Below are 14,992 nucleotides of genomic sequence, written 5' to 3'. Positions count from 1 at the left end.
TTTATAATTTCTATGTGTATGCCTAGTGTAATTCAAGAAAACTGTGAACTTATTTACATAACTAGTACTATAATTGTAGATAAACTTGACAATTGTCAGGTATGTAAAATCCAGAATTATTTATCATTTTTCATACTCCTGTAAAGAAACTATTTACAAAATAATATTATAGAGTTAATAGATTCAAATTATAAACATCCTCATCATCTATCATCCTTTAATCTTTCCTAAGATAGTACACTGAACACCTCTTTGATAGAAGGTCGTGACGATATCTCAATTGTTTGGCATGTTTTCATAATGTACATATATGTTTGTGTATCATTCATTATTATATAAGTGATACCTTACATAGTTTCTGTCAGAAAATGGTGTTTGTACCATTCAACAAAACATAACCTTCATGATCATGGATCCTAATCCATAACAATATAGTTATATCAAAGCTTATATGTGAAGAACATAATTTACCGCGCTGTTCTACTGAAATACCTATTATTCATTAATAACACAGTTTCAAGTCACTTTTTGATACTGTGTTAATATTATACAATACATTACCCTTTTTTTAGTTATCAGGGTTTTCCGTATTGAGAGTTGGAATTGGACTAGGTCCCAAAAGCTGTTATTTAAATCAACTACTGCATAAAATTTTGTAAATGTAATTTTTACATTCATATTTTTCAATATATTTTCTTTAGATTATAAAGACATACTTTTAATTTCAGCAACAATGTCACTATTACTTCGGAGTGTGTGGCGCAGTGTGCTCCGAGCTAGTCCACTCGGTCAGTCCACAACAACACCAAGGAGCCTGTCCTCCAGTAGTGAGAAACTTAATAGATTTTTTTATTATTTATTTTATATTTTTTATGTGAACTTCCAAAATTGACTCTATTGCATTAAATAGTGAGTGAAGTGACATTCAGATGTAGTAACTTATGGGAGAAGTTTATCCTTCACTAATCAACAAAATTGTGACATTGGTGTTAATTTTATTAAACTGCCAAATTGATATTTAATGTTAGACTACTTCAGTGGCACAGTTGTATTACCGTGCAAAAGCAATACTGAGGTCTTGGGTACGCTCCCCAGAAGAGCAAAGCAATATTGGGTTTTTCTACTCAGTATCGGCCCAGAGTCTGAATTTGTGCTCAATATGGCGATAGGCTTACCTACCACATCATGGAGCGGAATTACACTCAATGGAAAATGTGCACTATTAGCACCTCTGCCTACCCATTTGGTGATAAAAGGCGTAAGTGTGGATGTGTGACAATTAATATCATGTAAAATTATTACATAATAATATGCTGTACTGATACTTCTTGTATCTTTGCTTATTTTATTGTAATTGCAGTTTCAGAGTTAACCCGTGGGAAATCACCAGATGCTGTGATGCTAATGTTGAAGACAGCCCCCAGCGCAACAGATGTCCTGGAGGCAGTCCAAGCAAACTTACAGCAGATGACGCCCAAACACTTGCTGCAAGCATTACGAATGCTTTTTCAGTTGCAAAAGACTGGCAAGTTAGTAAAATTAGGATATTTCTCCTAAAAGTCACTTCTATCTTTCCTCATTCCAACTTGATAACATTACTGCATATAATTTATAAAATAATAATGAACTCATTTGGCTGATATATTTGCTATGTTTTCAGAGTCACGCACAATACAGATGATCTAATCAGGGATCCAGCATTCGGCGTATTGTGCCAGAATTTTAAAAAGCACGCACGATCTATAGACGTAAACAAGAAGCAATTGAAGCGACAAAATTCCTGTCTTTCCTTGGTGTGCCTGTGGACTCCTGATAATACAAACAATGCTACAGATAATCAGATGCGAGATCAACACGATTAATATACGTCAGATTATGTTTCTAGACTTCATACTAAATAGATTTGAGGAAAAGAATCATCTAGTGGATGCATTGAAATTGGCACTTCCTCTTGCTTTCCAAATCCACTTACCTCTGGAGATAGATAATGATGATCTACCGCTGCTAAGAGATATGCTGGCGTATTGCTGCTCTCACGACTTGCCTGATCGCTGCATAAATAACGTTGTTACCGGTATCCTTCTCCACAACCAGGCCATTGATGCTCAAATTGCTAAATATATCACCTGGGCGTTATGTCAAGTTAATTGTACTGCAGAAGTGTTCCCCACAAGAGCCAAACTTCTTAACAACTGCCTCGTTATTATGACGCAAAAATTACATGAATTACCTTATGATGATATACTGAGGACGGCTGCGAAACTCAAGGGAAGGATATTAGAGAAACATCCAGAGTATTATAATGAGCAATTGATGGATGGCATAGCTGACTATGTAGTGAAGAATAATTTGGAGTTTGACAAAGTGCTTCTTGTTGCAAGAGTATTGTCTCGAATTGTGAGTATATTTTGTCAAAATAGATGAAATACAATTTATACTTAAAAAATAATGGCAAAATGGTATAGGGCCCAATTTATAGATTATAATCGGTATAGAAAAATGGGACCAAAGATAATTATATTAATTAAAAAATCATCATGATTTTCTCTAGCTTATTATTATAATATTATTGTAATGGCAGGCAATCATTTTGAACTCACTACCATTTGAGGGTGTTATTTTGTATATAAGAGTACCATTTTATAAAAATAAAATCTCATCATGTGATATCACAATGTTTTTGGACTATTATAATCATAATGTCTTTTCCCAGGCTCACACCCACCTTGGCCTTGTGGAATACCTCTGTCAACTAGCAGTGTCCAACCCTACAACATTATCTAATGCGCGAACAAATGTTCTATTTGGCTTCATCAACTGCCTCTCAAACAGCAACTACTCTCCAGACCCTGACCAGTGGAATGAATTGCGCAGGCAGTTGTCTCTCAATCCAATCCTGGATGCCAAGAGTTTTACATTACCTTGGGCCAAAATGTGTCTCGAATTAGCCTCATTGGGCCACTATGAGGACAGACTGATCAGCAGGGTACTCTCCCAAGAATTCTTGGATGAGTACTTGTCTAGAGAGCAGAATACACTCGATTATCTTCAGCTCCTGACACTGAATGAGGCCGTCAAGACGTTCCATACCAAAGAGTTTAAGATGCCTCAAGAAATTTTAGATAAGGCCAAAAGTTTGTATCCGACTTCGCTATTGAGCGAAGAGTTAGAACGAAGTCTCGCTCAAGGGCTGGGCAGTCCAGAGTATGTGGTCAAAAATGTTATGCTGCAAAGTGGTATTGTTGCAGGTATGGTAATTTTATTATTTCATTCCTGGTCATTTCAGATTCTTTTATTTCACACTCTATTACTATTTTCAGATGCCTTAGTATGTCTAAAAAATGGTTATCCACAAAAACTTCCAAGATTAAGTGGAAAAGGAAAGGTGCCTATAGAACAGCTCAATTTACCTAATGGAGGAATTGTGTAAGTGAACAATGGATATCCATACAAAACTTTTCTACGTAAAATGTACATCCATTTATTCGGCCAGATATTATTTCAACATCCAGATTAATTGTTTCTTTTTTCAGTGTTTGCATCATGAACTTTAAAGCAGGATGCTTCTCAATGAACAGCAATCGTCTCCGGGGTACATTCCGCCTGATTCTGGACACGCTAGAGAAGCAAGGATACGCAACCGTCGCTATAAATACAAATGAATGGCTCAACTCGCCACCCCACGAGCGGACACCTTACTTACTGCGCGAAATTAGCTACAAGTGTAGTGAAATCGGCATGAAATTATGTGCAACGTGATGAATACTAAAAATAACATTGACTCTGTGATCTCTTTGGTTTGTGTCCTTCAAGATGAAATTATGAGTGAATATGACGAGATTTTGTAGAATTGTTTTTATTGTTAAAATAAATGTATTATTTTTAATCTGTATTTTAATGCAATAACTAAACGCAAAAATGTTGTCAAGTGTTATATCGATTCAAATTAACAGAATTTTCACTTCTTACGGCCGCCCATAAACAGTAGAAACACCATCCGACACCGTGAATAATAAAATATTGTTTGGTTATTGCACTGCGCTCACCATCCTGAGATATGGCTATAATGTCTTTCAAATCGAAACAACACACAAGAAAGAGACATTGCAGTGGTACGGGTACCTATTACCTACCCAAGCGGACTCTTATATATGAGAGACCTACCACCAGTAGGTCTTGATCTGATATATTATTAAGATACTGATTTTTATTCCACAGCATCCTACCTGACATCGCAATTCAAATCGAAATTTAGTAGTATCTATTAATACGGCCATTTGTGGTAGAGAAGCGCTTGGAATGTATGAATTGTATTATTTGTAAATAACCCAAATTTCAAACTTTATTAAGTGACAACATTATTACTAACGTCAAAACTGCTAGCTGGCATATGACAGTTGACGTACAAAGGCGCCAATTACACTGACAATCAAAATATTTTGTTTTCCTTTTTCCTTGTGTTTACATATACAAACTATTAACACAGATAGATAAATGTAAACTGTACTATGTATTGATAGGTACACAACTCAAAGATCAGACTCGGGACCACTCGGGACAAACATGGCTACGCACTTAACTTTGTGTTTAATATTTACTGTAATAAAATTGTGTGAGTGTAAATATGGATACGTTATATGGTCTGGAGATAAAGCGAAGGCTGTTGTGACCGAATATTACGCCGATATCCCCGACGTGCACCTCGCGAAGGCTACGTATCGAAATGAAATTAATAATACAGGGTAAGTTATAATTGAATATGCAATGTCGAAAAGGGCAAGTCTCATAAATATAAAATATCTAGAAATGTATATATAATAACAAATAACAACAAAACTTTTATAATTCTTTATTGCTAAATGAGCCCAAATTGTAACCTAAATATTTTTTATTTTTTACACTATTGAAAATAAGTTTTTTCCAATTCGAAACTTTTTACAGTACCAGACATGTGCCCTTTTCGAAATTCAATATTAAATTTATTCCTTATTGAAGAGCACGTGATTTTATAAAAATTTGCCAAATGGTCAAGGGCACCAAAAGCATCTCAAATATTAGAAAGATTGTTTATTATTTATTGTATACATGCATGTCAAGGACCCCACCACACTTGATGGCAAGTGGGTCCATTAGAATGTTGATCGATGAGAGATGATTACTCAGCAGTTGACACAATTATGCGGCCTGTTGGAACCAGGCATACACCAGCAGATTCGAATGGGACACACTTATGGAGGCAAATATAGAGGATTTTAACACCTTGTGTATATAAATATATTGTTTAGTGTTTATTCTTTCTGTATATTTACAGTAATATTAATTTTAAATAACTGCTATAAAGAACTTAGAATATTAATTGTGTTTTTAGAATTATAAAAACCTAACAAAACAAATTTACTTACTATAAATCTAAATCTCTGTAACTAACCACTACAATCACATTTCCTTTGTTCACTATATCTGCTTGAGTCCATGCTCCCAATTTCCTCTGATAACTTGTATTATCAGCAGTCCATAGGCATAGTAACTTATGATATATTGAGTCATCAATAAATAATTAATATACTATACATGAGTATGAAAATAGTCTGATTACATCAAAATATTTCTGATAGAGTATGCAAGTAAAGGGTTTGTTATATTTCCAACACTATAATTGACTAGGACCAATAAGCACTGTTTAATGTTAAGTTTTGAGCGAAAGCTATGTGGTACTATGATACAAAAAATATAAATATGCTTCTTAACTTGTGGGGTCACCATTGCAAAGTTGGAGTAACAAGTTATATGATAACAATTGAAAATTATCCTTAGTTGAATTTGTATAAATTAAGTATTGCTTAACTTTAATCTATTGTTTGTGACAATCAATAAATACCCATCTAATGAAAATGTATATACAAATTCAGATAATATATTACATAAATTAGTTGTTAGTATGGAATTGATATAATTTTATTTTGTATAAAATGTATTTTACTGCTGATGAATGTAAAGTATTGGGAATGAAAATATATAATGCTATATATCTCCACAGCTGGGCATTTCTGGAGCTTCACACATCCCGAGACTCAAGTGATGAGAAGCAGTATGCTGCAGGGTATCTCGAAGGGTTCCTCACCAGGGACCTGATGTGGATGCATTGGCAAAATGTACTTAAAGGGTATGATTAATTTTTGTATATTTTTAAAAGGAATTGCAAGCTACAGCTTTACATGATTGTAAATGAGCTGTCTACACACATATAAACTAAGAAAACATACTTTTCAATTTATAAAATTAATTATACTTGTAGTATGGCAGTCATGAAACCACATATGTTACTTATTTCATCTATTTTATTATTCTTTCACTATTCTTTCACTATCAAGTGATTGTTAAAGGAAAAGACTGTTTTTCTGAATGGATATGAATGAAGTCTGGTATGCAGACAGAGCAATCATTGATTAAACTTATGGAGTACTTTGTGTCCTGAGAAACTGAATTGTGAGATTTTTTAAGGACCTCCATATAGCTGAATAAGCAATAAAAATCATGTTTTATATTGCAGGTATTGCTATAATAAAACAGATGTGTGTGGTTTAATAGATGACTTCATAAACACCAACCAACAGTATACGGCGAGTATGATAGAGAAGAACCCGAATGATCCATACTGGTATCAGGTAAAACTGTGCTTTATATGTCATAGCTGTTAAGGTGCTAGATATACTACAATATAACGGATATTGCACCTGATTGTATAGCGCACTGTATAGTTTGTAATATATTATTTACAAGTGACAGCTCACATTACCAACTTAACCCATTTAACCGATTTTTCTTCTAATGATATGCTACAAATGTGATGATCATCATCTCTATGGCCAAGATTTTATGGTAATCCACATTAGGTCTGGCTCTAGTCAAGTCAGGGCAGCCGGAAATGCTAGCAGTACAATGAAATATAAAACTCATTTAATTAAAAACAGAACAATTTTAGAATTTCTTTCTGTATCAGTAAGTACAAAAGCGGCTTTTAAAGTGCAGGAAAGGGTGCTTGACTGAGCTACTACTTTAGAGACGTCCGGTGGCTTGGAGAGTATTTTTACATTTTAACTCGCAGCAGCAAGGCCGACACTGAGCAGCTTTGCGCGGTTTAAATGGAAATTTACTTAAATGAAAATTCCAGGTGAAACTGTATTACATCCAGCTGGAAGGTCTAGCTGCTGGATACAACGCGGCCACCAAGCCCATGTACGAGTGGCTCACCATCAGGGATATCATGTGAGAATGGATTTACATTGTTTTAATGATATTAGGCTTAAATTCTATAAATTAAATTTAATAATTTTTTCATAGCCAGAGTCATCGCCCATTGCGTAAATATATAATTTTACAATATTTGTTTGAAAAAACACAATGTTGTTGCTGCTGAATACTTGGAACAAACAATATATTATTTTTACTTAAAAACATTAAGTTTACCCATTTAGAAGTAGGGCCCTGTACATAGGTAATTTCATCCACAACTTGGAAAATAAGTGTTGCGCACTAGTTGCATCTCTGCTTACCCTATAAGTACCTATACGAAACAACTTCCTCATGGTTTCAAAATCGGAAACAGACACACTAGCCACATCTCTAACTAACCCTTATAAACCGAAATATTTCAGCTGGCTGAACATGCTAGGTGACCTGGACGAGCTCGCGTTCGCGCTGTCCATGCCCAAGGAGACACCTGAAGGATTTTTATTTGGCGAACACTGCACCGGGCTGGTCAAACTGCTCCCCGGCCTCAAGGACTTGTACACCTCGCAAGTTACTTGGAACAGGTTGGTTTACCCAGCAAATACATGCACACACGCGCACACACGCACGCACACGCACCAGCTAGGAAATAAGTTTACTAAGAGTTTGTTACTACACTTTCATACTAATTTCTCTTATATTGAAATAGTTTTGTTGGCGATTTCGCATGCGTATTTTTCTTATGTCGGGATATAATGTAACTTTAAGCACTTAGGGTTATAAAAGCTCCCTATCAATCAAATAATTGTCAGTCTTATTACTGGTTCCAGAGATCACCATGATCAAATCATAAGTTGTTAAAATTTACCCTTGAAACTGTAGATTAATATTGTCTCAATCAATCACTTTTATAACGCCATAGCTACAACAAACAAGTAAAATATGTATAAGCGATAATACTTCACGAATACTATAATTCCAGCTACCAGTCAATGCTGCGTATCCAGAAGATGTACGTGATGAACTTCAAGCTGCAGCCGGACTCCGCCGAGCTGATCCCGGGCCGCAAGATGTCGCTGTCGTCATATCCTGGCTTCATACAAGTATGGCATACCTAGTAATAATATTTTTTTCGTTCATTTATATATATATATTTTTCTAATTTTTGATATTTTTCTGCATTATTTACTTATTGTTATATGTAAATTATGGATTGCTTTTGAAAATTTATCAAAATATAACAATAAAAGTAGATATTAGTTTTCCAGTGAAAAAACTTTGTAAGAAACAAAAGGACTTATACAGACGATTTTCAGTCTTGTTGAGGTATTTTTATAGTTGATTACACTATGTGTGTCAGTCCACAGACGACTTCTACATAACGTCGTCTGGTCTGGTGGCGGCCGAGACCACCATCGGGAACAACAACCGCACGCTCTTCGAGAACGTCAAGCCTGTAGGACAGGTGAGGTCACACTATCATTTTCCTTTTCTGTATGGCCCATGTAAGTGTGTCGCGTTCCGGGATCAGTCTTTGTATATGCGGTTCCAACAGGCCGGCATAATTGTGTCGACTGCCGGTCATATCTCGTCAGTCGACATACTATTGGACCCCAGTTCACTTACCGCTAGGCGCAGTGCACTTTGCCGGGTCGGTATGGAAATTGTTCTGATTGGACCATTTTTGAAAGTCTATTTGGATCGTTTATTGAAAATAAAGCGGCGATAGCCTAGTTGGATGTGGAACGGACTGCCGAGACGAATGTCTGCAGGTTCAAATCCCAACGGCACACACCTCTGATTTTCTAAAAATCATGTGTGTATTCTTTGTGAATTTATCGTTCGCTTTAACGGTGAAGGAAAACATCGTGAGAAACCTGCACATCTGAGAAGTTCTCTATATAGGATTTCGAAGGTGTGTGAAGTCTATAATCCGCACTAGGCCAGCGTGGTGGACTAAGGCCTAATCCCTCACAGTAGTGTCGGAGGTCCGTGCTCAGCAGTGGGCAAGTATATATAAGGGGCTGATATTATTATTATTATTATGGTGGTAAAATAGACTACTGATTGCTATGTTGATATAGGAACGTTTCTAGCAGAAATGATTTTTTCGTGGGCGTAGCAGCGAGCAACGCCTAGTGTTTAAATATGAACAGATTTAATGACCTGAAATAATAAACCGACCGAAAATATACCGCGTCGAGACAAATTTGTTAGAAGGCAATTCAGTATTCAGTACAGTTGCAAACATTGTAAATAATTAGATACATTAACCCTCAGATATTGGAGTACGCGCGCGCCATGATAGCGAACCGCCTCGCGCGGAGCGGCAAGGAGTGGGTCGAGATCTTCCGCAGGCACAACAGCGGCACCTACAACAACCAGTGGTGAGTATGGGAACCTGGGTTCCAATCCCGGATCGGTCAAAGTGATATTTGGGTTTTCTGCTCAATATCAGCCCGGGATCTTGAATTTGTGCCCGATATGGCGATATGCTCGCCCCTATCACATTATGTTTATTTATTATTTTCCAGGTACATAGTGGACTACAATAAGTTCACTCGAGCACATCGAAACAGAAAGGCAAAGTGAAGCCGGGCCTGCTGTGGGTCATAGAGCAGCTGCCGGGATACACGAGGCCGCTGATCTGTAAGTTAACAGATTTACATAAATGTGAGGATGGAACGTTAGTGTGATGATGAGATGGGACGGGTGTGATGATGAGATGGGACGGTGTGATGATGAGATGACGGAATGAGAAGTGTGTATGATAGACGAGTTATTTGGGAAACGACGGAAAAAGAGACGTCAGACAGAAAATATAAAAGTGCAATTAACTTGAAAAAATTTAAGTTTTATTTTGTAACAAATCATGTCACTATCCCATGGAGGTAGGTAGAGACAGGTTTGCCACTTTACCTGTATAGTGCACACTTCTTTCACTTTCATAAAACTTTTAGAAATTACAAATTAAATAAATGCCTATATTTATAAGTCTAAAAATATAGGCGCATCGCACTCAAGTACAGAAGATGGGATGGTATAAGGAGACTGGCAACAGCTAACATTTCATCACTTCACCTAGACCCGCAAGACTAATTGAAAATGTCTACTTTTTTCGGATTTTATCGCGCTTTTTATATTATAATTTTAATTATATAATTGTAAAATGTAGGTAGATATTGTAACGTTGACTTTGGACGACCAACACCTCACTGACCATGAAGGCTGCAAAGTCTTGGAAGCGGAAAAATTATAATATAAAAACCGTGATAAAACCGTTTTAATTTCGATGTGCTCATTCGCATAAACATAAAAAATAATTTCTGTAAGGTACTGTAGCGCCTCCAGTGCATAGATCATACAAACGTAGGTATAAGTATGTATAAGCGGTAGGCACACGATTGTAATTGCGGCACTCTCTTAAATAAATCAGTTCCGACCGCAGTGTTTCTGACGCTACAATTTCACATTTGTTCCAGAACGCAGCATCTCGTCCGGGAGACGTACTTCCGTCGTACAACATCCCGTACTTCCCGCGCGTGTTCAACCTCAGCGGCGGCAACGAGCAGTCGCCACGTTCGGAACTGGTTCGGATACCACACCAACCCGCGAGCCAATATCATCAAGCAGAGACAGGTATCAGCCCTACTGGTAGGATATATGCGGTTAGGAACAGTCCGGCATGATGTACTGACGAGATTACCACTCAGTCGACTGCCATTTGTGTACCATCGAGTGTAGTGAGGTCATTTTATATAAAAAAACGTATTTTTATTGCTTCGAATGATATGACAGGTTGCTCTTCGCCTGATGGTAAGCGATACAACCGCCCATAAACAACAGAAAAATCATCTAACACTTTAAATTACAAAGTATTGTTTGGTATTCTACTGCGCTCGTCATCCTGAGACATGAGATGTTAAATCTTATGTTCAGTTGTTACACTGGCTACAATGTTCTTCAAACCTTAACACAACAAGACTACACAATGCTGTTTGGCGGCAGAAATAGACATTCGGTGGTACCTACAGGAGGACTCTAACATAAAGAGACATACCACCAGTAAATCTAACATTATTATGTTTATGTTTTATCCACTATCATAATATGCACACGTTTCCACGCCACCTATGAGGTAGTGTACTTAGCGCGTTTTTAACGTGGTTTCCCCAGTAGGGCTACTCCTCGGGTCAGTTGTGATCCTGTTTAATGTAAAACTTTTGCAAAATAACGGAAATTTTCAAAGATTGGGAAAGATAAAAGCGATGTAAATGAAAAAAGTGTTGAAGTTTATTCGTCTTATTCGTAAGTTTCAAATTCTTGTTCTTCTTCTTGATCTTCTTCTTGTTCTTCTTCTCCTGCTTCTTCTTCATCTTCATTTTGGATGCAAGTAAATTGCGTCAATAGCGATGTATCGCATGATACTTCGTCGGAGTCAAACGAATCCTCCATTGTTTGTGATTCAATATTAGAGCACGACCGGCCTTGACAATTTGTGCATGCCAAAGAACAAGACAGTCCGACTTTTTTGCAACCACATTTAGCACTGCATCCCTTTTGCAGTTGCAAAAATAGTGTTCAGCAGTTTTTCCGGCGCAGGTGGAAGTAAAGTTTGAACTGGCTCTAATATATTGTTGACCAACTTCCAACCCCAGTCTGTAGGGTCTAGCTGATAACCAAGCCACACTTGAACTTGGTAATATACTCGAAAAAGATGTTGGTGAGCAGCAACTGAGGTTGGAGGAAGACAAGCTAATTGAACTTGTTTTTATGTTTAGTATTTTTAACGAAACATGCATATCGATGCTTATCTAAACAGGTAGATTTTTAGGAGCTCCGTACATAGAAAGAAGAAAGCGGATGCCGTTGGTAATAACTTCTTGTTGAGTTGAATTACTCTTTTTAAAAACTTCAGCACATTGAATTAAATCTTGTTTTTCAAACATTTTGAAAACTGCTGTTTTACCCCTCCTGTAAAATGCAGATGTCGTATCACAGCCAGTTATTGCGTGTAAAAATAGTACATGATCTTTACACTTTACTAAAGTAAATAAACTTTTGATGAATATATATCTGATTGATGCTGAGCTTTTCCTGGTTTTAAGAAAAATAGTTTTTCAGTTGGCGTTCGAGCAGTGAGTAATACAAGTAAGTCAACATCTTCACCAACAACAATAGTTGTATTTGTCAAATTGAATTGCTCTATTGCTGTTTCAATAATCAATACATCAGCATCATTATTAGCTTGTTTTACCAATATATTTTCAGCCGTAAACTTTTCTTTCAACATTGAAATGAACCGAGACTTGTTGTGGGTATTTGTAAGAAATTTCTGTTGACTGGTTGGGACTGTCATAAGTTCATCAAATAAAATATCAGAAGATGAAGATGTTGCTAAAGTTCGACGACGTTGTTCTGCAGCTTTGATATTTCTCGTGCAATCATCATAGCCATCAAATACGACAGTAACTCTGGAACCAAAATGTCTACGTACATATTGAACGTATTTATCTAAGATAACGTTGAATGTTTCTTCGCTATCCCACACAACGCGGTGTAGTAAGTATCCTCCGTCAATGATGTATGTCGCATTAGTGTTGTTAATATCAATATTTACTTTTTCAAAACAATCGTAAATGGTAGATTTCTGTGTTTTACGCATCCCGATGTCATCAAATAACGATAAAGGGTAGGGAGCTAATTCATATTCAAAATATTTTTCAATTTCATCTTGAAATGCAGTAATACTCATGCGTTGGAACAATAATACAGGGTCAATAGGTACTTTTTCTTCATGAACTTTTATGGAACTAGTCATAGTTAAGAGAGGAACCAACTTTATCAGCGTGTTTTAATTTAATATTATTGAATGTCAGTCCTGTCATTTTTGCCATAGAAGCAAGTCCAACTTCACGAGCTTTATAACAATTAATTTTATCGTCACCAACGACACCACTCGCAATAGAAACAATTTTGTTAACCTCTGGAAAGGATCATGCGTTGAGAACCACTCTAAAGTCTTCGTATGTCTCTAGCATCTTTTTTACTCGTGAATCACTTGCATCAACATGCTGCTCGGTCGTATCCATCCTAACATTAGCGATATCTTCTAATTTGTCACAAACTGTATTCATAGCATGCATACTATAAACCCATTTACTGATGACGCTCTCTTTTGTACTTCTCCCTCGAGCAATACCTCCATCTGTCTTCATAGCTTTCATCATAGACTGCTCGATTACCATGTCCGTTGAAGTTCCACAACTTAATTTGTCTGAACGTCTAACTGTAAAAATCCTCCTGAAAACTTTTCGTAAACTTCATGATCAATCAAATTCTGTAATTGTTCCATATCCTGCAAGTAAAGGTGTGCAGATTTAGCATAAGGAAAATGTCCAGACGCGTGAAAATAAGGAAGCATTTCTTTGACGCAGTTTAAATGAGCTTTCAATCCCCATACGCATCAATCATCTTTCCAATCATCTCTTAGGAATTCTTTAGCAATGGAAACCATACAAAAATATTGAATCAAAGTTTTGCAGTTGGTCCTCGTTCCTCATATTCTTTTAGTTTTTGATTAAATTTATCAAGTAAAGCTCCAGATACTTCATCGTCATTTTCAATATCATTGTATGAAAGAGTATTACCTAATATATGCTCGATATTTACGATTAGATCTGCATCCATTATGTCATTCATTTCAACTTCTTTTAATATTATAATTGCCAAAGTAAGCTGAAGTAGTGTATGAGCTCGAACAGCTCTTGCGTAAGCATGACCATTCAGCATTTTTCTAATGATTTTGACGCATAGATCTCTGCTAGTACTTCTTTCATGCCGCTTCCTTGCATAATATGACCAATTGCTCCCATAAAAGACATCAGTAAATGAAATCCTCCAAGTCTGATGATGATTTTTGATAATTCAGAGCCCTGAGGTGCGGCTGATACAATTTCTCGAGCTTTAGCATACAGGGGCTGGTCGAAAGTCACGATGCATACAGTGTGGCCATACCGTTTTGCATTCTCTAATGCACAAAGTAAAGTCGTATAGATAGTATTATAGTTACTGGCTGGTTGGTGAATAAATGGTAAAATGAAATTTGAGATTTAGAATAATTCGTATGATTATTTGTTAAACGTTCAATAAAACCATTCCAACCGGGTAAAGACTCATTTTTCCATTTTCCATAAAACCATACTACATCAACTTTTTTGAGCAACGATACTGTTTCAGTTCCATAAACAAAATCTTTAACATTTATTTTACTGTAGCCTACTACACCGTCATTTGTATAAGTCTGTATCGGCACATGAGCTTTTGCCTTGAAATCATTTGCTGAAAGAGTTTCTTTTATTCGTGGCATAGGTTCTTCTAGTAAAACTGAATGTTTTGGAGTAACAATTTGAATAATACCCATTATGTGGAGCGTGTTATTGCCGTCTAGCGTATTTACATTAATATCAGCATTATCTGCAACGTATTGAATAAGAGTGCCACTTTCTGGTGGTAGGACATGAGGAGGACGATGGAAAACTGCTGCTGCCTCGTACATTATTGTATCATTATAAGAAGCACATAAACCAAAAGCCGAAAAGATTTGTATAAGACGTTTAGACCCGAACCTTCGATGAAAAAACTGCGAGGCCTAATTGTAATTTAGATTTAAAAGACCTTGGTCGAACAGCAGTCATGATACAATGGCAAATATTTGTGCATATTAATTTTAAATGATCTAAATTTGATCGTTTATTTTTAA

General features: G+C 36.4%; 1 non-coding gene and 2 pseudogenes across 1 annotated transcript; 2 read left to right on the top strand and 1 right to left on the bottom strand.

Annotated features, from left to right (window-relative positions):
• On the top strand, positions 1-3,886 carry LOC115450240 (the record flags this gene model as incomplete). The annotated part of the gene is given in 7 exon segments (XR_005113585.1): positions 1-99; positions 729-827; positions 1,361-1,529; positions 1,661-2,397; positions 2,714-3,248; positions 3,321-3,426; positions 3,534-3,886. It is a non-coding gene; the product is annotated as an uncharacterized LOC115450240 (transcript).
• Positions 3,887-4,389: 503 nt separating this feature from the next.
• Positions 4,390-10,919, top strand: LOC119192157 (annotated as a pseudogene).
• Positions 10,920-11,399: 480 nt separating this feature from the next.
• Positions 11,400-12,287, bottom strand: LOC115454401 (annotated as a pseudogene).
• Positions 12,288-14,992: the final 2,705 nt, after the last annotated feature.

The sequence above is a fragment of the Manduca sexta genome, unplaced genomic scaffold, assembly GCF_014839805.1.
Source record: "Manduca sexta isolate Smith_Timp_Sample1 unplaced genomic scaffold, JHU_Msex_v1.0 HiC_scaffold_2411, whole genome shotgun sequence".
Classification (NCBI taxonomy): Eukaryota; Metazoa; Arthropoda; class Insecta; order Lepidoptera; family Sphingidae; genus Manduca; species Manduca sexta.
Note: the sequence above shows the minus strand (reverse complement) of the source record. Positions and strands in the feature narration are given on the sequence as shown.